Raw genomic sequence first — 23,243 nt, 5'->3', positions numbered from 1 at the left:
GTTTCTCCCAGAATTCTCAGAATGCCTATCTATCATAACAGCTAATACTAATAGAGCTCTTTTGACTGAGGGTTTCAACCTGCAACCTGCAACCTGCCTTTGCCTCCAAGGCTATGGATTTTATGAACTTGTTGCACTCTCTTGATTTCAGTCAGCAGGTTACTCAGCCAAAGGCTATAGTCTGGACTTGGCTATTTCTAGAGGCCTAAGCATCAATATTTAATCTATTCTTAATCTTGCTGTGTTAGATCATTCCCATTTGTTCTTTGAGGTAATTTTGTCTATGGAAACAATCAATGCAGAATGAACTCTTAAGAAGTGTTTTAAATTCTGCAGCGGCTGATAAGTTTACAAAGCCTCTCTTTGTTGCCCATCTACCGCACCATGCTGTGATGAATGCCTGGATGGTTTTAACTACAATCTAAAAACTACATTACATATCATAGCTGCAGAGAAAACTGAGAAAGTTCCACGCAAACCTAAAGCTCCATGGAGGAATGAAGAAATTATTCAGCTGTCGCAAAGCAGAAGGTAAATGAAGACAAACAAAACTGCACACTCTTTATGACGTCCTGAAGGAACGACTCACATGCAAGTATAGAGTGATGAATAATGTATGGCAGTCTTAGTTTTGCAAAGTAATTACTGATAATAAGGACAATACAAAAAATTCTGTTTTCAGCCATTAACAGTCTACGCTTTTCAGGTCTGGTAGATCATTTTGAAACCGCCTCCCCATACAGAAATGAATTTGCAGTATACTGTCAAGAAAGCAATCAGATTAAATATAACACTGCAGGGGACAAACTCAGTAACAGATGAAGCTGTCATGAATTCTTCTTTTCTGATTGAATTACTGATAAGTAATTTTGCAAATGCAGTTGGAAGCATCCACTTGCTCACCTGACCCTATGTCTACCATATTCTTTTAAAATGCTTTAATTGTCTATTAGATAGTGCCTTGGCCATTATTAACTGCTCATTTCTGAATGGCAGCTTTCCCACTGCTCTGAGGAATGCTACCGTTAGACCTCTACTTTAGAAAAGTATCTTGGATTCCTCTGGACTGAGTCATTTTAGACTTCATATCTACATTTTGTAAAACAGAATTCTGAAAAAAAAAAAAAAATCAGCAACTTCATTATTTTTTCTCAGTAAAAAGGACCCCCTAGAGAAATTTTTATCCAAATCACAGCACCGAAACTGCTTTAGTTAAGGTCATCAGCACTGACCTTTGATTAAGTGTTTACTCTGGTGGCATATCTGTTCTTGTTCTGTTACATCTATGACTGTAATAATTGCCATGCGATCTTTAAAACACCACAATGTGTCAGGACCCCAGTCCTGACATCTCATCCAGAAGTCAGAATCTCCTTCGGCATAGTATCCCCATCAACACACAGGGAGACTGTTTTTCTAGACTCCCTTACTGGCCCACCAACACCCCTGAAACCTCAAGCGCAACAGAAACCTGGTTATCCCTAGAGGTGTCCCATCTGATTATACACAGTAGCAAACCTGGCCTGGCTTAGCTTCAGCCACCAGGCAGGACAAGGTTACAGTTTGTGGTACAATTGCTGCCACAGACTCAGTTGGATATACCTACTGTGCACTGATTTGACAGCTCTACAGACGCAAACAGATAAATACTTAGGAAGCTACAGCTTTGCAATCCCCCTGAGTTCTGTTCCCCACCAGAACCGCGTTAGGCGCCTCGTATCAAACGCCACCCGCTGCAACCGCCTGTGCCCCTCCCCCACTTCCGCGGAGCGGAGTGCGCCTTCCGACGCAGGCCGTTTTTCGAAAAACCGTGTCAGACAGAACGGCTGCGTTTGCGGGGGAAACGCACTGGGAGGGGCGCGGTGGGCAAACACAGATGTGCTTAAAGGCTTACAGATGGTAGGGTCCTCCCGTGGCTGCATCCTGTATCTTTGTGTGCGCGGCCGTGGTGATGAGTCTGCTGCTGCTGTTCAATCTCTCTCTCTTTCTCTCTCTCTGTCTCTCTCTCGAAAATAGCTGACCCTTGAAGTGCGGCTTAAAGACGCAGCAGATAAAAACGACACGGGGGGGAGCAGTGGAGAGATCACCTCCCGTTTCAGTTCAAACCTTTTTATTTATTCATTTATTTATTTATTTATTTATTTTTAGATAAAGCGCCTGTGACAGATGCCTCAGTGACAAAGGCTCGACACGGGCGTCGATTCTGTAAATATTTTCTCCGGAAAGCCAGGGGCCGGCGTGAATCTAAATTAGGGCATCTGAGCGAACCCCATTCAGGGGGGAAAGATGCAGTGCGAAGAGCATCAGATTGTCTGAGAGCTCTTTAGAGGGCAAAGTATTTTTACCTGATGCTGAGTTCAGTACGAGTTTGTAGGATAATCTAATATGTATTTCCTCGCAGAAAGGTCTTACTGTTTCAGAGTTCTAAGGTGATCTAATCCATCTGATGCCGGAGGGTACAAATTTCATTTGGAGTGATTCGCTACAGATGACCCAAGTGAAAACATTTGACTTTAATTCTTGCCCTCAACTGACCCCCTCAGTATCTGTGATCTACCGTAATCTGTTGCTATTGCTGAAGTTAATTTTGAACATTTCTTGTTTTACACGTTACATTGGGTCTACCTCATATCTCAACTGTGCACCCTTAGAAAGCATAGTATATTCGTGGCAGCAGCTTTCTGTTATTAATGAAAATGTGTTTTTTGTCACGATTAAAGCTCTGGGAGATAACAGCTCTCAAACATACGGCAGAGTTGATATAACAGAACTTAGATAGGAAAATTTCTCATCCCTACACTACAAAACATCTGCCTTTTCTCAACAGTTTTGTATCAATAAAATAACAATCTCAAACTGAAAACCCCCAGGTTTTTTTTTTTGAAATTCCAGTTATGACCTGTGCCTCCTCATAAATTATCTTTGCATTATTAGATTAGGGCTCTGTTGGGAGGAATTTTCCCACATACCGCAGATACAGATTACACAGTTTCATTTAATTCTTATAACACAAGGCCCTCGCAGAGGTTAAGACAGAACATTTGTTGTAAGACATTTGTTATACCAGCCTCTGAGAAATGTGCCTTACAGCAAAGTGTGCCTATATCTTGCAATTCAATTAAACCTGTCCTGTGTGAAACAATGTACCTTTCTGAATACACCTTATTAATATAAATCAAGGTGTAATTTCTTGGTATACCCCCTCATTCAGGCTTTGCATGTTTAGCAAGTTCAGTACCTTGCTGCAGGTTAGGACTGCAGGGTCCTACCTGAGAACCAAACTTACAATCCTCTGGACACTAATTCAGTTCCTTACCCACAATGCCACACTGCTTCCTTCTACATGCTCTTATAAATGCATTGCCTCTGGGCTGATCCGATTATTTTATACCTTCAATGGCTCTCCCACTCTCAGCAGTGGAGTGCCTTGGAGTGCCTGCGTATTTATTTTTAAAAAAATAAATAAATTTTCACCTTTACGATTACAGTAAATGTTGAGTCCAGCTATGAAATGCCAGACCAAAGAGAACATATATCATTATACAACCTATCAAGAAAGCAATCAAAGCGTGAGCGTGTAGGTTTAATACAGGGGCCTATCATTTCGAAGACAAGGAAAATTTTCCGCAGCTCGTCTGGCTTTGTGTACTGGTCCCACACATTTCGAGCTTTTACCCGGAGGAGAAGAGTACGCACTGGCAAGAGTGTCTTTAATTAATGACTGACAGCACACCCACGATGTCATGATTTAGTTCCACACCAGGCTTTTCAGCTCTGCCCTGTGATATTCCAGGTGCAATTTCTACAAACATTCCACAGGCCTCAAGATTTGACGCTTCTTTTTTTTTCTTTCCCCCCACTTTGAAAAAAGATGAATCCGCATATCTATTATTCATACCACCTTCGCTTGTCTGCCTTCAGCTTTTCACAAATGTCAACAGAACTCAGTGTACAGTACACGCTTAGATACACCAGCTGGCAAATAATACACTCGGGCTGCTGAATTGTCAACGTTTTGTTCTTGCATTTTTGTTTGCTTGGTTTTTTTTTTTTCTTTTTGGTTTCTTTCATTCTTTAGTTCACCACTCTTAACAAAAGCAGTTTTGTCAATGCATGTAGACTCAGAGAGAGTAGCTGTAGCTTAGCTCGGCTCATGTTGTGACCAGTTAGGTTGAGAATATTAGAAAGATATCAGGGAGATCAACCATTCTATGCACAAAGTACATGTTTAATTGCCATCTACCTATCTGTGAGCCCAGACATGTTTGTGACCAAGATATTTTGTGGATTACCCATCAGGACCACATTCGCTGTATAAACATTGGTGAACTCGCTATTGGGTAATTATACTTGTCAGGACACATGCCCAAATGTACAGGTAGAATCAGTTCAATGTGAACAGAAGCATGAAGAACAATGGGCTACAGTAAAAAGCAGCAGTGTGATGTGGTGGAGAGAAGCGGGTCTTGTAACCCAAAGATTGCTGGTTTTATTCCCGGCTGCTTCAGGAACTATCCAGCTATACAAATGGATGGCATGTTAGTGAAGCTGCCCAAATTATTAGTCCTCAGCAAGATGAGATTGACCCATTGTGGTTCATTTAGCACTGATTTAGCTGCAGGCAGCTGTATTTAACACATATTAGTGAGGCTGAGTGAGGGATCTGCAGTCAAATCCATGGAGATTAATGACTTCACACCATCGCTCTGAATAACGTTTCCAGCTACATAAATAGATAAAAAAAAGTACTGAACTACTGAGAAAAGTACTTAACCTCAGTTGTTTTTAGTTTTTTTTTTTTAGGTAATCTTTGACCTTTGGTTTAATTATGTGTTAACTGAAATATATAACTTCTTAAGTGTTAAAACATGTTTTTTTTTAGGATTTTTTGTGTTACAAGTTTTCTGCACTGGTCTTCATTTAAGAAAAAGTCATTCTGCATTTTAACCAGATGTAATCCTTAATAATATAACATTCTCATTCAACATTTCTGAAACCCTTCTTAGCTAATAATGGACAATCTTCATCACTGACACAACTGTAATTTGAACCAAGCAACAAATTAATAAATGTTTATATGTACAATGCTTATTACAAGTGTAAAAAGGGCAGTTAAATATAAATATATAAATAATAACCCCAGGATATGGAAATTCAATAAACATTGAAATGCCATTTGCTGCGACTTAGATTTTAAAGGTCCATTAATTTACACATTCATAATGGCATTTTAATATTTGAAATGTGCTTGCCAATAAGACACTTAATTAATTCTTCCTTGACAGAGGTTCCTAAGTGGAGACACATCAGTTAACTTGGCTTTAAAAAAAAGTGTGAGAGTGTGTGTGTGTGTGTGTGTGTGTGTGTGTGTGTGTGTGGCATGAATTGCTTGTGTCACTTCATGTTTTAGAACACCAACTACATCACCAGGATATGACAAGTTGAATGTGCGCTGTGCCAATGACACATTTCACATGGGAAGTGGGAGGAGCTATTCTCGTCACGACAGCTATCAATCATTTTCTCCAGTCGACGGGGATCTGAAGGTCTGAAGGCTGACCTCAGCCTTGAATGCACAGGAGCCAACGGGGCACGCAGCAATTTCCACACATCCAAAATAACCTGCCCTATCACTCCCCTGTGCTGGGCTTAGCAGGCATGGCTACCCTTCCGTGAGAGGCGATAAAACGGCGGGATATAGCAATTTTCAAAGTCCCAAATTGGTCCACTCCACAGCATGAGCCGGGGTCCTTATGGGATGTGGAGGACCAGCCCAGATTTTTGGCCCAGCAACGCAGCTCCAAGGGGGGAGAAGGCTACCTCTATCACAAACCGCCAACACAGCGAGGTCAAACAGCCTTGATGTTGTTTTGAAAGAGCTCTGCTTTAACGCCCTTGCTCTCAGAGGTAAGTTGCCACTGGAGTGCTGCAGTTTAGTGCAATTTTGGTAATGATTAACACAAGGGAAGCACCTCTCCTAGCGAAACCTCCATTATCAATAAAAAAATAAATAAATAAGAAGTCCTGAGGAGATATGAACTCCTAGATTCTTAGCAGCGGTCACTGGAGCAAATGAAGCTGAAACCAAAGATAAATGGCATAATTTGCCCACCTTCCCGAAAGCTGGATGCGGTGTGCAAACCGTGGTTATTTATATTGAGAATACCCCGAAAATAATATGGTCATTTTTATTCTGTGCGGACACTTTGTTCACTGGAGCTGCTATAAATGTGTTTGTGCCACTTCAACAGAGTTTCTCACACCCATTCCCTGCTGAGTTATTGCAAGCCGTGTCCTCTGCAAGGAACTCCACAGAAAGTCATCTGACGTGTTTTTCCTTGTCTATAAAACAGCTGGCAAGCACACTCCTACCTTCTTTCGTGTTTTGCAGCATCACCTGCTATTCCAAAACTGAAACGTCTACATTGAATTTAACGCAGATTCGCTGGATTTTAAATTGTCGGCACTGGCCTCTCCCATTCACTGCACGGACTGTATCAGAAAACCCACACAGTGTTAAGGTTGGTGAAACTCTGAGGAATCTGGGCAGCGTGACTCCCTAAAACTTGGCCGCTGTCGTCTGAAGATGAAGTTTGTGCAGATTCACTGAGCTTTAAATGACCTGTGATTGCTGGCCTCTTGCTCCGTGCTGCTCTCACCCCATCCAGTTAATGAAAGCATCAGTGGGTCTGCGCAGGTCCTGCACAAGCTTCGTACCGAGGTGCCACACTGAGGTCATGCTTTGGTTCTGCATTACTGGGCTCAATTTCAGATGGGAAAGGAGCATACTAAGAATACTAAGCATTTCAAAGGCATATCAAGGTATGACTTTTTCAGTAGAGATCCCCTTTCAGTTCTGAGATACACAAACCTGGATCTGGGAAAGAAAGTACCAAGAGCCAGTTCAGTCAGACTTGCTGAAAGAACAGTATCTCCTCTAATTTGCCCATTTTCTTTCATCCTTGAACAAAGTGTTAAATTGAGAAGGCAGTTTAGCAAAACAAAAAAGGTAGAGCACACCGATAGCACACTGTCAGAGAAAAACCATTGCTGTCATGAAAATTGGTGGTATGGGAGCAAACTATTTTCAACATTAACCTGCTCAATCTGTGCCTCTCAAGGCTTTTAGAAGGACAGGTAGTATTAGCAGCTTTCAAAAACATAATCCGTGCGAGTGTGTGACTCTCTTTCAAATGCAAAAGCGTTACCCAAATAAACTGATGAGTTTTTACAAGAGAGGAGATCCTTTCAAAGACATATATTCTATATGTACATGTGCATGTCCTTGCATATTAACATGCTAATGCGTGCGTTTTCATGTGTATATTGTAGAATTTATTTTACAAAAATATTCCACAATGCATATAAAGACAAAAATTAAAGTACCGATTCATTTTTTCATGTAAAAAGAAAGGCTAAAATGGCATACACCTTATACATCTGTGAGTATATATACATATATTTTTTTCTTTCATTCTTTTATACCTGAAGTAGTAATTACCTATTCATAAACCACATTCTTTCTGGCTGAAGAACCAAAGACAGACAGACAACAGGAAAACAAAACACCGTTAATGCAGAAAAAAAGAACATACATGTGGTATATTTAAATACTAAAAGCTAATCTCTGCGTTTTGGGGGATTGTGTGTTGCATGTCTTTTTTTATGTTGTAGAGGGGAGATAAAAAAACCCCACAACAGCAGCCAATCTGATGTTCTTCTCAGAGGCATTAAAGTCTATTACCTCTGAGACATATTCTACCCCAATGAGAAAATGATTAGTCCTCAGCAAGATGAGATGGACCCATTGTGGTTCATTTGGTTCTGATTTAATTGCAGGCAGCTGTATTTAACGCATATTAGTCGGGCCGAGTGAGGGATCTGCACTCAAATCCATTGAGACTAATGACTTCACACCACGGCGGCCTCATATATTAACTTAAGGAACGTCCCAATACATCACGGCAGAGATGATTACTGTAATGTAGCTTCACGCGAGTCCTCATCAGTCGAGGGAATCATAACCAGGCCTGTTCAATCACCATTACTTTCCCATGGTTCCCTTCTTCTCCGGCGAGGCCGACCGCAGGTTTCATTACGGTTGCGTGTGTTCTGCGGTAAAACTATATTTCATTCATCAGTTGCAAAATCATTTCTGCTGCAGACTCACTGACTGCTGCGATTGTATTCTGGGTCTAAAGCCATGAATTCTCAGGATCAAACCCACACACAGCTGATAGCGTTTGCCTCAAATTGGCTATGAACACAGGAGACACATTTCAAACGAAAATGAGTAACTGTAAGGAATGAAAAGGCATGACACACGTTGGCATGGGGAAAGACACAATGTTCTGGCTGTATCCGTCTCTGAAGAAACTCGTGTAAGAACAGAAGATAAGTAGATAAGGAAACTGCCACAGTTGGTTTGCGCCTAATTTATTGGAACAGACATTCTGCAGTGTACCGCATCTCCTTCGATTGGCTCGCGTGCGTGGGGATGCTCTGGAACCATCCCGCCCTCTTTTTCCCATCCCCTACACTGACGGATATGTCCAGCTGCAAAGGTGAGAGGTGCACATACCAAAATGCGGGTTCAGCATTCCGTGAAACACCTCCAGCAACAAAAATAGCAGGCAAGAGGTGTTTCACCAACTCAGGAATGGGCAGATAACCATGAAACCGAAATCATGGACAGACTTACAGATTAAGGATCATATTTCTCCACCTTAAGCAGAGAGGGCTCCTCAAGTGTGACTACATGAAGATACCTCTTCAGCAACTATGAGAGATGTACTTAACTGTACATCTCTCGTAGCCTCCTGAATCACTGTTCCCTAACAACATCAACAGAAATGCAAAAATAAAATCTTAGATTTTGGGCCAACGATGTGGCTCCTGAATGATTCCCAAACAGGGTTGCATTAAAAGGGAAATATAAATTAAGCAGTTAACACATGAAGTCATCCCCCTGTCTTGCATATATGATAACTGCATTTTATTGCAAATAATGCAAGTATGCAACTGGTCCACTGGTTCCACCCACTCCTCTATCACAGTAGTCTCAAGGTCTTACATGCTTGCCCAGTATTATCATAAAAATGCTACACCTTTGTATTCTTTGTTGTGTAACAACAGAATACAAAATGCCAGGAGGGTAATGTCTAGCAGTTATGGTAAGTGATTTCCCTCTACATTACCCACTTACTTTGAAAGAGCACAATGGTGGCGCTCCATTACACCTCATTACACCCTGGTATGCCCCCGCAGGGCAAAATAGGGAGCAAAATTCTTTACCGTAACTGGTAGACATCAGCATGCTAGCAATTGTCAGGAGTCAGCAGTGTGCTTCTTGGATAGGCAGTTCATCCCAGGCGTTATTACGACATGCCAAATCCCAGTTTTTGGCGGATCACTGCTGGGCATGTTACACCACGTAACATACAGTATTATGCGCCCTCGTGACGTCGGGTTGGCTGAGAGCGTGTGCAATCGTCAGGAGCCATCTGCAACGTTTCAGGCATTCATTGTCTTCCAAAAAGCATGCCTCTGCACTAATTATGAACAATGTGGCTCTACATTTCAGCTACACATCCCCTGGCTTGACAAATGTTACCAATATAAATATGTAAATGTATTCGATATTTGATAAATTGTGATGCATTGCTCGTTTGTTTATGCAGCGCTCTGTACTGAAGCGATTTCACATTAGTGCACTATCATCAGGAATCCAAACACTGCATCTTAACACGTAGTCCTGTGTACTGAAAAGCAATCCAAATAAGAACCAAGCTGGTGTGAATGCACTTGTGTGCTTGCGTGTGTATGTGTGTGTGTGTGTGTGTGTGTGTGTGTCAGTGTGTGTCAGATGTGTTCTAAAGGAAAAGCTTTTAAAAACCCATTTTCCTTTTTATCAGTCGTAATACCAGTGTCATTGATTGTAGCATGTTCTTATTAATCTCCAAGATAACAACTTAACAACCAGCCCCAAGTGAGCACAGACCTCAAAGAAAGTAAAGCACTCCGGCCGTTAAATACAAACTAAAGCTGGCTCACGGAATGCAGTTTATTTTTGATGGTGGAGTTGATGACAGTTTTCATCTGAAGTCTAAGACAGGTCAGAATTTGGCAGAAGCGTGTCAGGGGGCCTTCAGGTCACTATGACTTTAGCTTTAAAGGTTTGGGCTGAAGAACAAAGAGTGGGATGTATTTGTGCTGTTGGTGCACAAAGCATTCAATTCTGGCCCTTCAATTGGTCAGTTATTCGACCCGCAGAGCTCTTGGTTTTGAGTTGTAACTTCCACACTTACATCTGCAGGCCATACATCTACCACAAATTCACACTTTCTTCCTTTCCCTTCATTTCAGACCATTTGCTGTGCTGTGTCTGTAAGTACTCAGGTTCTGTAAATGTAAACACCTCTCTCCCCTTCCTTTTTCTGTGATACATTTTGTGAGTCTCTGTGTACTAACTTTTAAGTATTTGTAATAAATGTTTTACTGCAAGGTGTGCCTACGATAAAAAAGCCGTTGCTGTATGATTGCACACTTGAAGTCTGCCATGATAGCAACTGTCAGGTAGAAACACCACAGCCTGACATATTAAGGAGCTTTTCAAAACATTAGTAAGGCAATTCAAAATAACATCAGAGATGCCAAATAAATACCTGTGCAAGCCACAGAAAAGTGTTTGGAGCATTGTGTGAAATTATCCCATTTTTTTCTATAAACTCTACAAAAACTGACAGCTGTTCTATACATAAAATCCCCTCACAAAAAGAATTCAATAGATTAAATTATGAAGTCTACAATTTAGGAGAATATATTTTCAATCTATGTCAAAATGAAGTGCATTTATTAAAAATTACATAGAAATTATTGCTACATATGCACTTTTATAGGTCCAGTGGCTCAGAACTAAGACATTTGTTCCAACTGTAGGCTGAGCCGTATGACCCAGGCGTGAACCTGGCTAGGTCATCTGCTGACAATGACAGTGGCAAAACAAACTGACTTCGTTCTGCCGGGGATAAGGGTGAGTAGGTCAGCCAAGGTCCCTGCTCTCAGAACCCTGCAACTCACCACAAGACACTTATAGTTTACTCAGGGAGCGTCAGAGAGACGTGCCTATTCTCAGTTTGGTGTCTGCTTCCTGTGGAACTGGTAGTCTGTGAAATACTGACAAGAGATGTATGTGTGTGTCAGAGGATTGCATTTGCCTTGCCCCATGCTCTGACACAAGTGCAAAGATGAAAAAGCTACGAAAATTGAAAAAAAATGCATGAATTATTGTGCATACATTGTTTTATATGTGTATACTGGAAAATACACTAATTATATACTGTACACTGTAAAATTCCAGCATAGTGTACGATGTACTAGTATACTGTCTGATTATATTGTACTGTTTCAAGGATTTATATTTTTTATAAAATGTCATACATGTTTTGCATATGTTGGAAAAAGCGGCCTCCATACATTTTGGACTACGTATTGCATCACATTCTAATATCACATTTATTATACATCTAAGTTACATCTACTGCACCACATGAAAAAATCCTTAATCTTTCAGGGGTGTCCTTTCCCATGGTTCCTGTCCCTGTTTAGCATTAGCTGGTGAGAGAACACTGCACAGTGATTGAAATTCAGCGAGGATGTTACCTTTCCCCCCACCCTCCCCATCAGCACCCCCCCCCCAGCCCTTTAAAGTTTAGATCAAAACTGGATTAACCTTTGATATGACAACATGCGAAAACAAGTGGAGAAAATAAGAGTGCCGTGTGGGTCCGCATATGAGAGGAAGCAGAAGTGCAAGGTGGAATCCAAACCCTTACGATGAGTCACGCGCACTACAACGTGACAGCCGACATCTGACAAACTAAAAATATGTGGAAATATATTAACTAGTGGTGCTTATTCATATATGCATTTATATACTTGTATAATGAATAGAAACTTGTAGAAAGGTATATTAATACAATATATTCTCGTGACTGGATAAATGAAGGTGGAAATAAGTGAAATGTTTTTCATTATATGGACTTTTTTAGGACATATTAAAAACATATTATACAACATATGCAGATTTCAAGATGCCTAGACAGATAAAAGTATAGATTTCTGGAAAGATAGACAGGCCTAACATATACTGTATTGGCCTATATAAACTCCACAATCTGTTACTCAAATTTGGCTCTCCAGAGATGCATCACAATTGAGAAGTCAGACAGTTGGAGCTTCTTCAACTCCCTTGGTGCTTTTCTCATCCTTTCAAGTTCAAAAACCTAAAAGCTTCAGAATTGGAGTAAGTTTCAAGAGTGGCAAGAATCCTTTCAAATATGTTTGAAGTCACAGCGACCATTTGCGGCGGCAAAGGTGAAACTTAAATTTTTCATTGTGAGGTTCATTCAAAATTAAGTCAAAGCCCGGAACCTCGCTATGTTGAAATAGAAGCCTGTAAAAGCTGTTGTTTACCGCATTCATCTTCCCCGTCGAAAACAGCCCACTTCACTGAGGCATTGCATCTGCAAAGGTCACGCTCATTTCAAAGAGCCGCTGGAGAAGCAGCTTGTTTTCACAGAGGGCTTATTTGGGAGTTAGTGAACTCCTGCAGGTGGGACTCATTAAAGGCTGTGCGGAGAGCATCAAGGTTATCTGCGACCAGGATGGGAGCGCTGATGACATCAACACCCTGGGGTCACGACCCCGGCACAGGCACCGAGCACTTTGAGCCGGCAAACCATCCCTATTGAAAAACCGCCGAGAGAAAATAAAGACTTTCCTTTGACAGACATGCAAAGAGGTGGGGGTGGGAGGTGGATGTGGGGAGGGGGGGGGGGGAGATTGAGGAGACCAAGGGCACACAGAGATAGCTTTGTATTTAAATTACTGCGCGTTTGACCTTTCTGGAAGCGGCTCTTTTTCCACGCTGCTCCCTCGTTCCGCCCGCTGAATTAAGTTTTAGATTTATGACGGTTCGCGCCGTGGCGGCGAGGTGCCGATCGGCGTCGTTCGCCGGCCCCCTCTCCAGCGCCGCAGAGGTCTGTCCGGGCCTGATTAGCTCCCATTGTGCTGGTCCCCTTGTTCTGGGAGCCATCTGCCGAGACCTGGAGCGTGACCAGGACGCCCCCTGTGCCATTGCAGGTATCCCGCCCCGCTCGCCCCCCTGTCTGGCAACCCATCTGCTCCTGTCATGATTGGGCGCTTTCCCAGGAAGTGGGAAACACCCACGGGCCTGCGCTCTCTGTCCCAGAACACATGGCCCTCTCTCTTTTTTTTTTTTTCCAGTATGTACATGGATTCTAGTGACCGCCAGCGCATTGCGGATGCCATTGTTGTGCTCCCAGCTACCCTCCCGCACCAAGCAGTTCTGAATTCCTGTGGGCAGCGTGTGAGAATCCACCATGGACAGCAGGGTGTGCATTCAAGCGCTCAAAGTCCATGGCACTGCCAACGCTGGAACGCACCCCATCACCGCCCCCCAGCCCTGTTACCCAACACACACACACACACACACACACACACACACACACACGACCACACACACACACACACACACAACCACACACACACACACAACCACACACACACACACACACACACAACCACACACACACACACACACACACAACAACACACACACACACACACACACACACACACAACCACACACACACACAACCACACACACACACACACACGACCACACACACACACACACACACAACCACACACACACACACACACACACACAACCATACACACACACACACACACACACACAACCACACACACACACACACACACACACACACACACACACACACACACACACACACACACACAACCACACACACACACACGACCACAAAAGGACACCGGGCACAGTGTTGGGGCTCATGCACTTTCACAAGGGGACGTGCAGAAGTGTGGTATGAACCCAAAAGGAACCCCGACTCCTAATTCGCGTCCAAACGAAGTCACGACTGATTTCACTCGCAGCCTTTTGAAGTGCAGAAGACTGCCACCAGCGTGGGGAGAATTTCATTGATGTTCAGGCTGCGTATTGGTGAGATCATGATAATAATGAATTGGGTGCTTAATGTAGCCGTGTTTCCCTTTGCTTTTCACAAAACCTCACCTCGTTATCTCTACAGAAAATTCTACTTCTTTTCTCCATGTATCGTATTTTATTTCTAATGGCTCAATTTGTGTCAATTTTCTGCTTTGCCAGCCCCAATGTAATGTAGAACTACACAAGTTAATATATGAAAACCATGACAACCAAAATCTAGTACAAAAAGAAATGTTTTTAAAGTGTAGTCTGTCACAATACACTGTAAATTTCAAAATATATGAAATTGCCCTACTTTCATATATTCAATATTAAATTACATACATTTAATAATTTATCTATTATAAACAAAATATATTTACAATATATCTACAACTGTGCCATGGCATGTTGCACAGTATACATATATACATACATATATATATATATATATGTGTGTGTGTGTATGTAAAATATTTTTTATATGGAGGTGTCAGTTATTTACATATTTTCACATGCATGAGAAAATAACTTTTTGATAATATTTAGGCTTTCCTGGTTTCACATATATTTGTCATTGTGTCATTCACTGTTCAAATATCTATAACAGATAACAGAAACAATATTAAAACTTTAAACAATATTATATATTTTAGCAAAATTATCGTTATAACAATCTAATATTACGGTGTGGAACTGGAGGCAGGACTCCTGACAGTAAGCGGTGCTGCTGTTACTTATTTGAAAGCTTGCCTTCAGCATTCAAATCTCACACAAAGGGAAATGGGCCGATGAGAATGAGATGCCCTTGCCACTCATAAATCGCTTACTCCTCTGTTGTTGATGGAAAGCTGGTCAAACCCTGGGTGGGTCACTGGCTTGAAACTTGCCCTCGAGTTAGTATCCACTTGTCCTACTTAGATGTTTCTCCCTCGCCTCAGTGACAGTTAGATAGTTCATCTGTCCCTCTCTCAGCAACGGCTATAATTTATTTTCACAGCTGTGAGAGTCACTTATTGATTGTCGTTGTTGCTGTCATCTGAACAGTAAGCCTCCTCCCCTGTTCCCATCACCCCTCAGTGCGGGCTCGCACATTGAAACTTTTTTTTTTTTTTTTTTTTGGTGGAGCTCTCCTTTCGCATGACAGACGCATGATGGGAAATCAGGAAAAGCCGTTGACACCGTGCACATGGCCTCAAGACGAATGGGGAGAGAGGGAGCAGGAAACGCATTATGCAGACGGGCGGAATGATGTCGACGCAATTAGGAGCCTCCAGGACGCGTGTGACAGGACACCGACCGGGCAGCTAACTGCAGCATCTCCCAGAGGGCTTCCCATTCGCCGCCGGTGACAGAGGAACGGGGGGGGGGGGGTTCAAACCAAGGGTAACTCCCAGCGCTTATCGTCTTCCTATTGTGTCGAGGAGAAAACGCAGAGGGGAACGGCACATTTCCTCTGAGTGACGCTGACATGTGATGGCGCGATCGGTTTGGATATTCCTGAAAGGATTTCAAGCACACCCAGTGGTCTGCAAGTCATTACATGATCCGGGGGGGTGGGGTGGGGGGGGGGGGGGGGCAAATTCTTCTGACTTCTTGAAGACAAAAAAATATAAACACACACTGCGTGCTTCAACCAAAAGCAGTCTTATTTCCAACAAAATTAATGCGGAAAGTCTTGAGCATGACTTTAAAGAGGACGTTACTTTTTTTTCTTGTTATTGTTTTACACCATTGCATTGCTATTCCTGGCGCAAGTTCACTCAGAATCCACAGAAAGACATCATTCAGGACACCAAGGCAGGATGTTTCCAGCTTGAGCAGCCATCTACCTCCCCCCTCCCCTGTAGCTGGATCACAAACTAATCCTATTATCACGCTTAAAAAAAAAAGTTCTTATTTTTGTTCCACTCACAGATATGCAAATTCTAATCTAAATGTCAAAAGCCCCAGGGCGCAAAGGTTAGATAATGCATTGCACTCATTCTGATCAGGTTCCATTGTTGTCCGTTGTGATAAGCGGAGCAACCTTGACACTCAGTGACCGAGGAGGGGATGTGAGAGAAGGTTTTGGGTGGCGGTGTGTAGTGTGTGTAGTGGTTAAGGATTTGTGACCAAAAGGTTGCGGGTTTCTTCCCCAGTTGATATGCTACAGTAAACATCTAAATGTAGAGATGGCTAATATGTAAAATATATAAAAAGAAAAGCAAGCTAGGCCAGCTGCCCTGGATAAGAGTATCATAAATAAATAATGTTTGAGATTGTGGACGCTATGCAGAGGAAGATGACCAAGTTGCCACATGTTTAGGTGTGGGAGGTGGGGTGTGGTGCCCCCTATGGCTCAGACAGAGAGCAGCAGGTTGATGTAGGAGAGGAATGAGGTTGGGGGAGGGGGGTGCTATGTCTGATTCCTACAGACAAATTTAACATTCTGATTGGAACATTATGCGAGCAGCTCTCACTGTGGCAGGGCAAACCGTTTCTCTGGGCAGGGAGTGAGAGGGAGCACCGCAAGGGACCCGGGGCCTGTAATTAGCCCGACCAGATAAAAAGAACAAGGCAAGACCCGGGACAGGAAACGGGCGAGGTGTGGAAGCACCAGCTCAGGCCTTTTATTATTCGCCCGTGGTCGCCACACGCCAAACCTTTCTGCCTCAGCCAGGGCCTTATTTTCCCTTCCTCTTTTCTCCTCCTTCTCCTCCATTTTCCGTCAGATCCGAGAGAGCCGAGGCACCCGCTTCAGGCAGATGAATTGCTCCCCCGTCCCCCCGGTTATTCTGTCATAGCTGGAATTCCAAATTAGAATATGATGGTGTCCAGACAGGTCCTTCATCTAACGGGGGCGAAATGTGTCTATTACGTTTTGGCAGGACATTAAAGCGACATTAACGTTGGAAATCCATCTTTGCGAGCCAAGTGCTCTCGGCTGCTGGAAGACAGCCGGTGATCCCACTTCCTGCCGTTAACGGCGGAAAAAAAAACCTTATTGAAACAAAGACAAAGGATGTTAAAAACACATTTAGACTCGAGCGTTGATGCCTGAATGTGAAACGCATATTTCTTGACCTTGCACCCCTGGGTTCTTTCAAGCTCGTAAACGCTGTCAGTTCAACACGTATAAGCACGAGGACTTGTACTGAACCAGCCAGATATTCTTGATCACACCTTACAAAGCAGTTCCTGCTCACCAAACAGCAATTAGACTTTAAAAACACATCCTTGACCCTGAAAATAAAGGGGACACTACTGGTAAGCACATTGAAATGCTTGAGTTGTTCCCTGGCACTTTAGCGGTCAGGTTTCAATCTTTAACTGGCGGCTCAAAGAAGACAGGAATTGCAAGGGAGTGGGGAGGAGTGATACCCCTGGGTGCTCCTCAGGTTTGAGAAGTCGATGTATTGATGAGCTTTAAGGAAACACCAAGGGTAAATCCTCTTCTGAGACAGCAAGCAAAGGGGGAGGAGAGAGAGACACTGTATTTGTTTTCCCTTCCCTCTTTTGAAATGTTAGCGGTTTTTGTCCACTGCCCCATGAATAATAAATGCTCAGCCATCATCAAGCAAAACCTCCTTTTCTGTCAAGGCTGATCGAACGGTTCCCAGCTGCAGCTCGAGCCTGGCCGTATTCTCTGGCGCTGGCATTGTCACGGCAGGTATTCTCCCTTCTCCGGTTTAAGCCCCAATTTCACTCCAGATGAACAGTGTGCAGATAATATTGGTGTATCAGTGTGGGACCTCCAAGGATATCCACATAGTCTGCTATCAAACTACAGAATGGATCGGCCTCGATATTAAGGAATAAGCATGGTGGGAGAGTAAGAGATTAACCCCTTTTAACCTTGACTTCAATTATGTGCGTGTAATGCGCAGTTCAGTGTATTTCAGTGTTTTAATGCCAAAGATTGAGAAAAAATGTGACATTTAATCGGCACAGTTTAGAACTGAACAATTGATATTATTGTAATTTTGACCTTCCGAGTTTTAATTTCACATGCCCAATATTCACAGTGCCTTTTAATACGGCATGCAGAAATATGCGCAGCCACAATGACCACGTGATGACAGCTGGCGAATGAGCCCTTGCATTCGCTTTCAGCAGGAGTTCTCATTATAGGCAATACGTTTGTTCTCCTCTATATGAAGCGCGCTCATTTTCGGGACGGAATCGCAATCATCAGAATCGCATGGTTCAAACGCGCAAAAGCTGGCGATGTATAACTGCGGAGTCCAATGCAAAAACAGCAACTGGCGCAAAATGAAGTTCATTCCAACACACAAAAGGTTTGAAGCAGCAGTATTCTGTAACTCTGTAACCTTGCACCAACGCGTCTCTGACATTAGCTCATATGTGATATTGAGAGCTTTAGCTCAAGGGTAGAGCACAGAAACGGACACTGCAAAGCTGTGATTTAAAACACACGGAGACCTGCAAATCCTTCAGGAACACAAACTTAAGAGAGCCACACTGACACAGTGCTGGGAGTAAAATGACACCTTGGGGCACGCAGGCACAAACACAGTCAAAGGGCCTCGTTTCAATTCCACACAGTTGTGAGAGCAGAGAAAGTGTGTTTAAACATGATAACGTGCAACTCCACGTTTGCCAGATCGCCTCTTTGCACATTTTGCAGACAAGAAAAAAAGTAGACAGCTAGACAGTAGACAGACAGTTGCAGACAGCATATATAGATATACTTTTTTGCATGTTTTTGTGGGGGGGGGGGGGGGGGTGGTACGCACTTTTCATCAAAAGGAAAAATAGCACAGTTTTACATGGACACTCGCTGCTCGGTATCTCTTTCTCCTGTGCCTTCAAAGAGTCCAACACAATGCATACTGCCAAAGCTCTGACTGCTTGAGTAACAACACACGTTGCATGCACAGAACACTTAATGTTAAAATGAGATGGACACGGTTCTTACCACCTACCAAAAAAGAAAAAAAAAAACAGGTAGAGCCCAGGTGATGGGCAAGGCACCGGGCACAAGACCCACTTCTCAAGAGGTAGAGCATGTGTGTGTGTGTGCGTGTGTGTACTGCACGACGGACGAGGCGGCCCTGACGAGCTCCCCTCTCCGGGCTGTTCTGTTTGTGTGTTCGCCTCACAAGATGCACGCTCCTGCTCCCTCTGTTCTCCCAGATCCCCCCCGAGGGAGACCCTGGTTGGATGGAAGCTCGGTGGGAGGCCTTCGGGTGGCAGGCTGAGCTGGAGGAAACTGGTATCTCTGCTTTTTTTCCAAAGTCCCCTGCTTTCTGAGTGTCTGCTGTGTGGCGATGAGTGTCGGGTGAGTGTGGGATCGCTGTGGAGTGCTGTTCACAGCACCGTGTACCTACCTCAGAGGGCTGATGCAGGGCTGAAGAGGAGGGCAGGGGACAGATGTTACTAGAAAAGCTAGAAAAAAAAACAATGGGGGTTAATTTACTCTGTTCGCTGTCGTGATTACTCTTGGTAAAATGAAGAATGAAGAATTCTCCCAACTTACCTGTTCCTGAGTATGTGGATGTGTGGTGGCGGGTGGTACTGCAGGGACCTCAGAACTTTTCTTCCAAGGGCTCTCAGTTTTTTCCCTTGGAGTGGACTGGCTGGTTTTAAATATATCACACAGAAAATAACATAATCACACAGAAAATATGTGTTTTCTGTTGAACTGTCTGACAAATAAGGGATTCTGACTTGTTTTAATACCAGTATGTTGGTTAACAACAGAGCTTTCTACAATAACATTCTCACTGGTAAACCCAGCAAGGTGCTAAATCTCGTTTAGGTGCTACTTTTCCTAAAACTCATAGTTAACTATATTGGCAGTGATACATCTAGCTAGCAGGCTAGCAAGCTATCTGAATTGGAAATTATTGTTAAAACTGTTTTTAAAGAACGGTGTTTTAAAGACTTTATCGTTTATTAACGTCATTGTACTATTACCAACATATAGATAATTGTTGATTTTGAAACAAAGAATACAAAAAAATTCACGCTTACTTGTCAGTAAACTTTATCGCTGCAAACAGAACACCATCCTCCACAGGCACGCGATGTCATCACGGTTAAATGGCGGGAGGCAGGCGACTGACCATAATGTGTTTCGTGTCTCGAGACTTTTGGATCTCATCGCGTTATATTCTTTACATTTTTTTCCATGATAAACTCGTTCATAAAATTAATTTACATCCAAGACCCCTCTGCAATTCCCTCGCGTTGGCGTGCCCCACAGTTTTAGAGACTTAAATTTAAATGGGTCGCACCCAGGTGCGCACCCTGTGCTAATTTACAAAGACCAACACTGTTTACCCGTAGTAATGCTGATGCTTTTATAATGTGTTTATAATTTATTAAGATTCTATAATGCACCAACCTATTTTTTCCCATACAATTCCACAAGTTTAGCTCCTGTAATGTGTAACGGCGACCTACGTAGACAATTGGCGTTGTAGAACCGGTTGCGACATTGGTTTGCAGATGCAGAGACGGGCAACTTGACGTCGATTAGCCACAGGACGTGGATTTGCGATGATCATTTCCTACACCCCCATGTCAGCGATGTAATTGGGTCTCATTAGTGCTCTTTGCCTACTCTCTGCGTGACACCTTTCTTTAGATGCCCTTGTATCGGTATATACTTTTGGTAACCGTTTATTGGAACACTACAGTGTGGATTCGGTCTGTTCTACCACAGACTGTCGGAGGATGCCCGGAGGTTTGGACCTGTTTTTAAGACTCATTAGAGCAATGGTTTTGAATATTTTTTTCATAATTCTTTCTATTATTTCCTATGCAAACGCTAGCCAGCATGTTGGAACAATGCTCAGGGTGGACCTTGTTCTTTGGCAAGCTGCAGGTGGATTTGAAATGCAGATTTCATGAATAACACTTTCAAACAATGGAATCATTAAGCACCCTGAGTGGATTGGACTCATTAGCAATTGGATTATAGAGCCCAGCATGGGCTATCCATTATTTAAGTATTTTTCATCTGTCTTATCCAAAGGTTAGTTCTGTGACCATGCAGATATTGCAATCACTGCCTTTTCAGGGTACATTTTGAGGTGACAAAATGTTCAAAACCCTGAAACAAAACACCGGTTTAAAAGGAAATTAAAACACACAGGCCCATGACTGTGGGGAATTTTACCAGTCTGAGCCTATATGAGATATTTTGTTTTGTTTTGTTTTTTTTTTTTTTTGTATTTTAAAGGAGACATTTAACGAGTTCAATTGTCAGAAAGAACCGAAAGGCTTTAAAAAGCACTGTCACAAGCATTTAAAAGAAGATGCAAAAGATTTCCGTTCGTCCTCTCAAGGCTCCTGACGGGCAGAGCGCTCGTCTGCCTCGCCTCATGTTGCATCACCACGAATTTTGACAGAAGCCTTTTTAATTAAAAGGCTTTTAAATAGATCTGTCTAAATGGCAAACTGAGTGATATCTCTGCTGTGGTGGGAGTTTTTTTTCCCCCTCTAGTGGCAAAGCATGCTGGGCAATAATGACCGTTCCGGAGACTGACGCCAGCGAGCGGCGCCTCCCCTTATGCCGTCCTCCCAGTTCATCTTTAATATTCCTCAGGCGGGATCTTCATATCGAAACCGCATTAATGCCATGACCCATGCGAGCAGTATGGGGTATGATGGGACGTTAATTGGTTTCTCAGACTCGTGTCCAATTTCGGCTCTAACGGGGAGATGGGAGGACAGCTGTGAGAGTTAACAAATTTATCGTGGGGCGGGAATGTAACTCGTGACAGGGCTCATGAAGCGAGGTGGGCCGGGGAGGGTTTCCAGCATAGATAAAGGAATGCTAACACCCCCTTCCAAAAGCAGACGTTGTCATTCATGAAACATTAATATATGATTTATCACAGCAAAGGAACAAAATGAGCGCATGAAAGCAAAGCGGGACATGAATGGCTTTGTTCTCAACATGGGTATCAAATTGGAAAGACTGATTTGTGCAAGCACGTGTACATGGCACCCTCCAAATCTTGAATCCTTGGCAGAAGCAAGGCTTTCATGTTCTCCTGCAACACGTGTGGCTGAAAATCGTGATTGGCACCCCTTTGAATTTGAGTTCATTTAGCACACATTAAGTCTCCTTCCACTCGTAGAGCAACATTCTTCTATACTGTGTTCTTCTATTCTTTGTGGTCAAATTTGTGTTCAGTGTGTTATATGACCTTAATTGAACAAAGCTGTTTGATTTTTATCAATTCTGTGATTTGTTTTAAACTCAGCTTCAGTGTGGACAACGTGTTACCTTGCATAGTGTGATGGCAGATAAAGTACCAGTCAAAAGTTTGGACACACCTGAATGGGAAACATGCATTCAAAGACATTTTGACCTAAAGACATGCTTAAATGCTTGACATTTGTTTTTTAGACAAATAGAAGTTGATGCCTATGTGTGAATTTCTTTCTAAGATAGTTTTGATTTGTTTAACACTTGTTGGTCACTATATATTTCCATTTGTGTTATTTCATAGTTTTGATGTTTTTACTATTATTCTAAAATGTGGAAAATAGTAAAAAAAAAAAAATAAATAAATAAATCTTCTTTGAGTAGGTGTGTCCAAAGTTTTGACTGGTACAGTAGGCAACAGATGTATGCATAAGAGGATAGGTGAATAAACTGCTGATCATTTTCACAGAGCAGCCTGAGGTGATCATTAAGTAAGACTAAGCGCAGCTGCTGATGCTTTCTGAAGTCTGATGCCAGGTCTGATTCCTGGGTGGGACATTGCTGTTAGCACCCTTGAGCAAGGCACTTAACCTGAATTGCTAGAGTAAACATCCAGCTGTATAAATGGATACATAACATGAAAGTTGTGTCTGTCACTCTGGACAAGGGAGTCTTCAAAGTAGGATAATGATAATAGTAATTATAGTGCTGATAATGATGGTAATGCTGATGGATTGTATTTACAAAGCACCGTGGATCTCAAAACGCTATGAAGTGACAGTGGAGGGACATAATACAACCTTCATGACTTCACCTGCCGGGATTACTGTATTAGTGAAACTTTGTGGTGTTCTGCGTCAGCACTCCTGTATGACCATCAATTTTGTTTCGATAGTTCTCCCCTCTTAGCACAAGATGTCCAAAGAAGGCTATGTCCAGCCCCCACAGTTGTTTTCTTGCCCTAAGCCATCACTCTTTTTGTTTTAAATGGTAATGTACATGCATGGGGGACCTGGAATTCTG

Source organism: Megalops cyprinoides, chromosome 22 (assembly GCF_013368585.1).
Source record: "Megalops cyprinoides isolate fMegCyp1 chromosome 22, fMegCyp1.pri, whole genome shotgun sequence".
NCBI lineage: Eukaryota > Metazoa > Chordata > Actinopteri > Elopiformes > Megalopidae > Megalops > Megalops cyprinoides.
The sequence above is the reverse complement of the archived record's forward strand: the minus strand, read 5'-3'. Positions refer to the sequence as shown.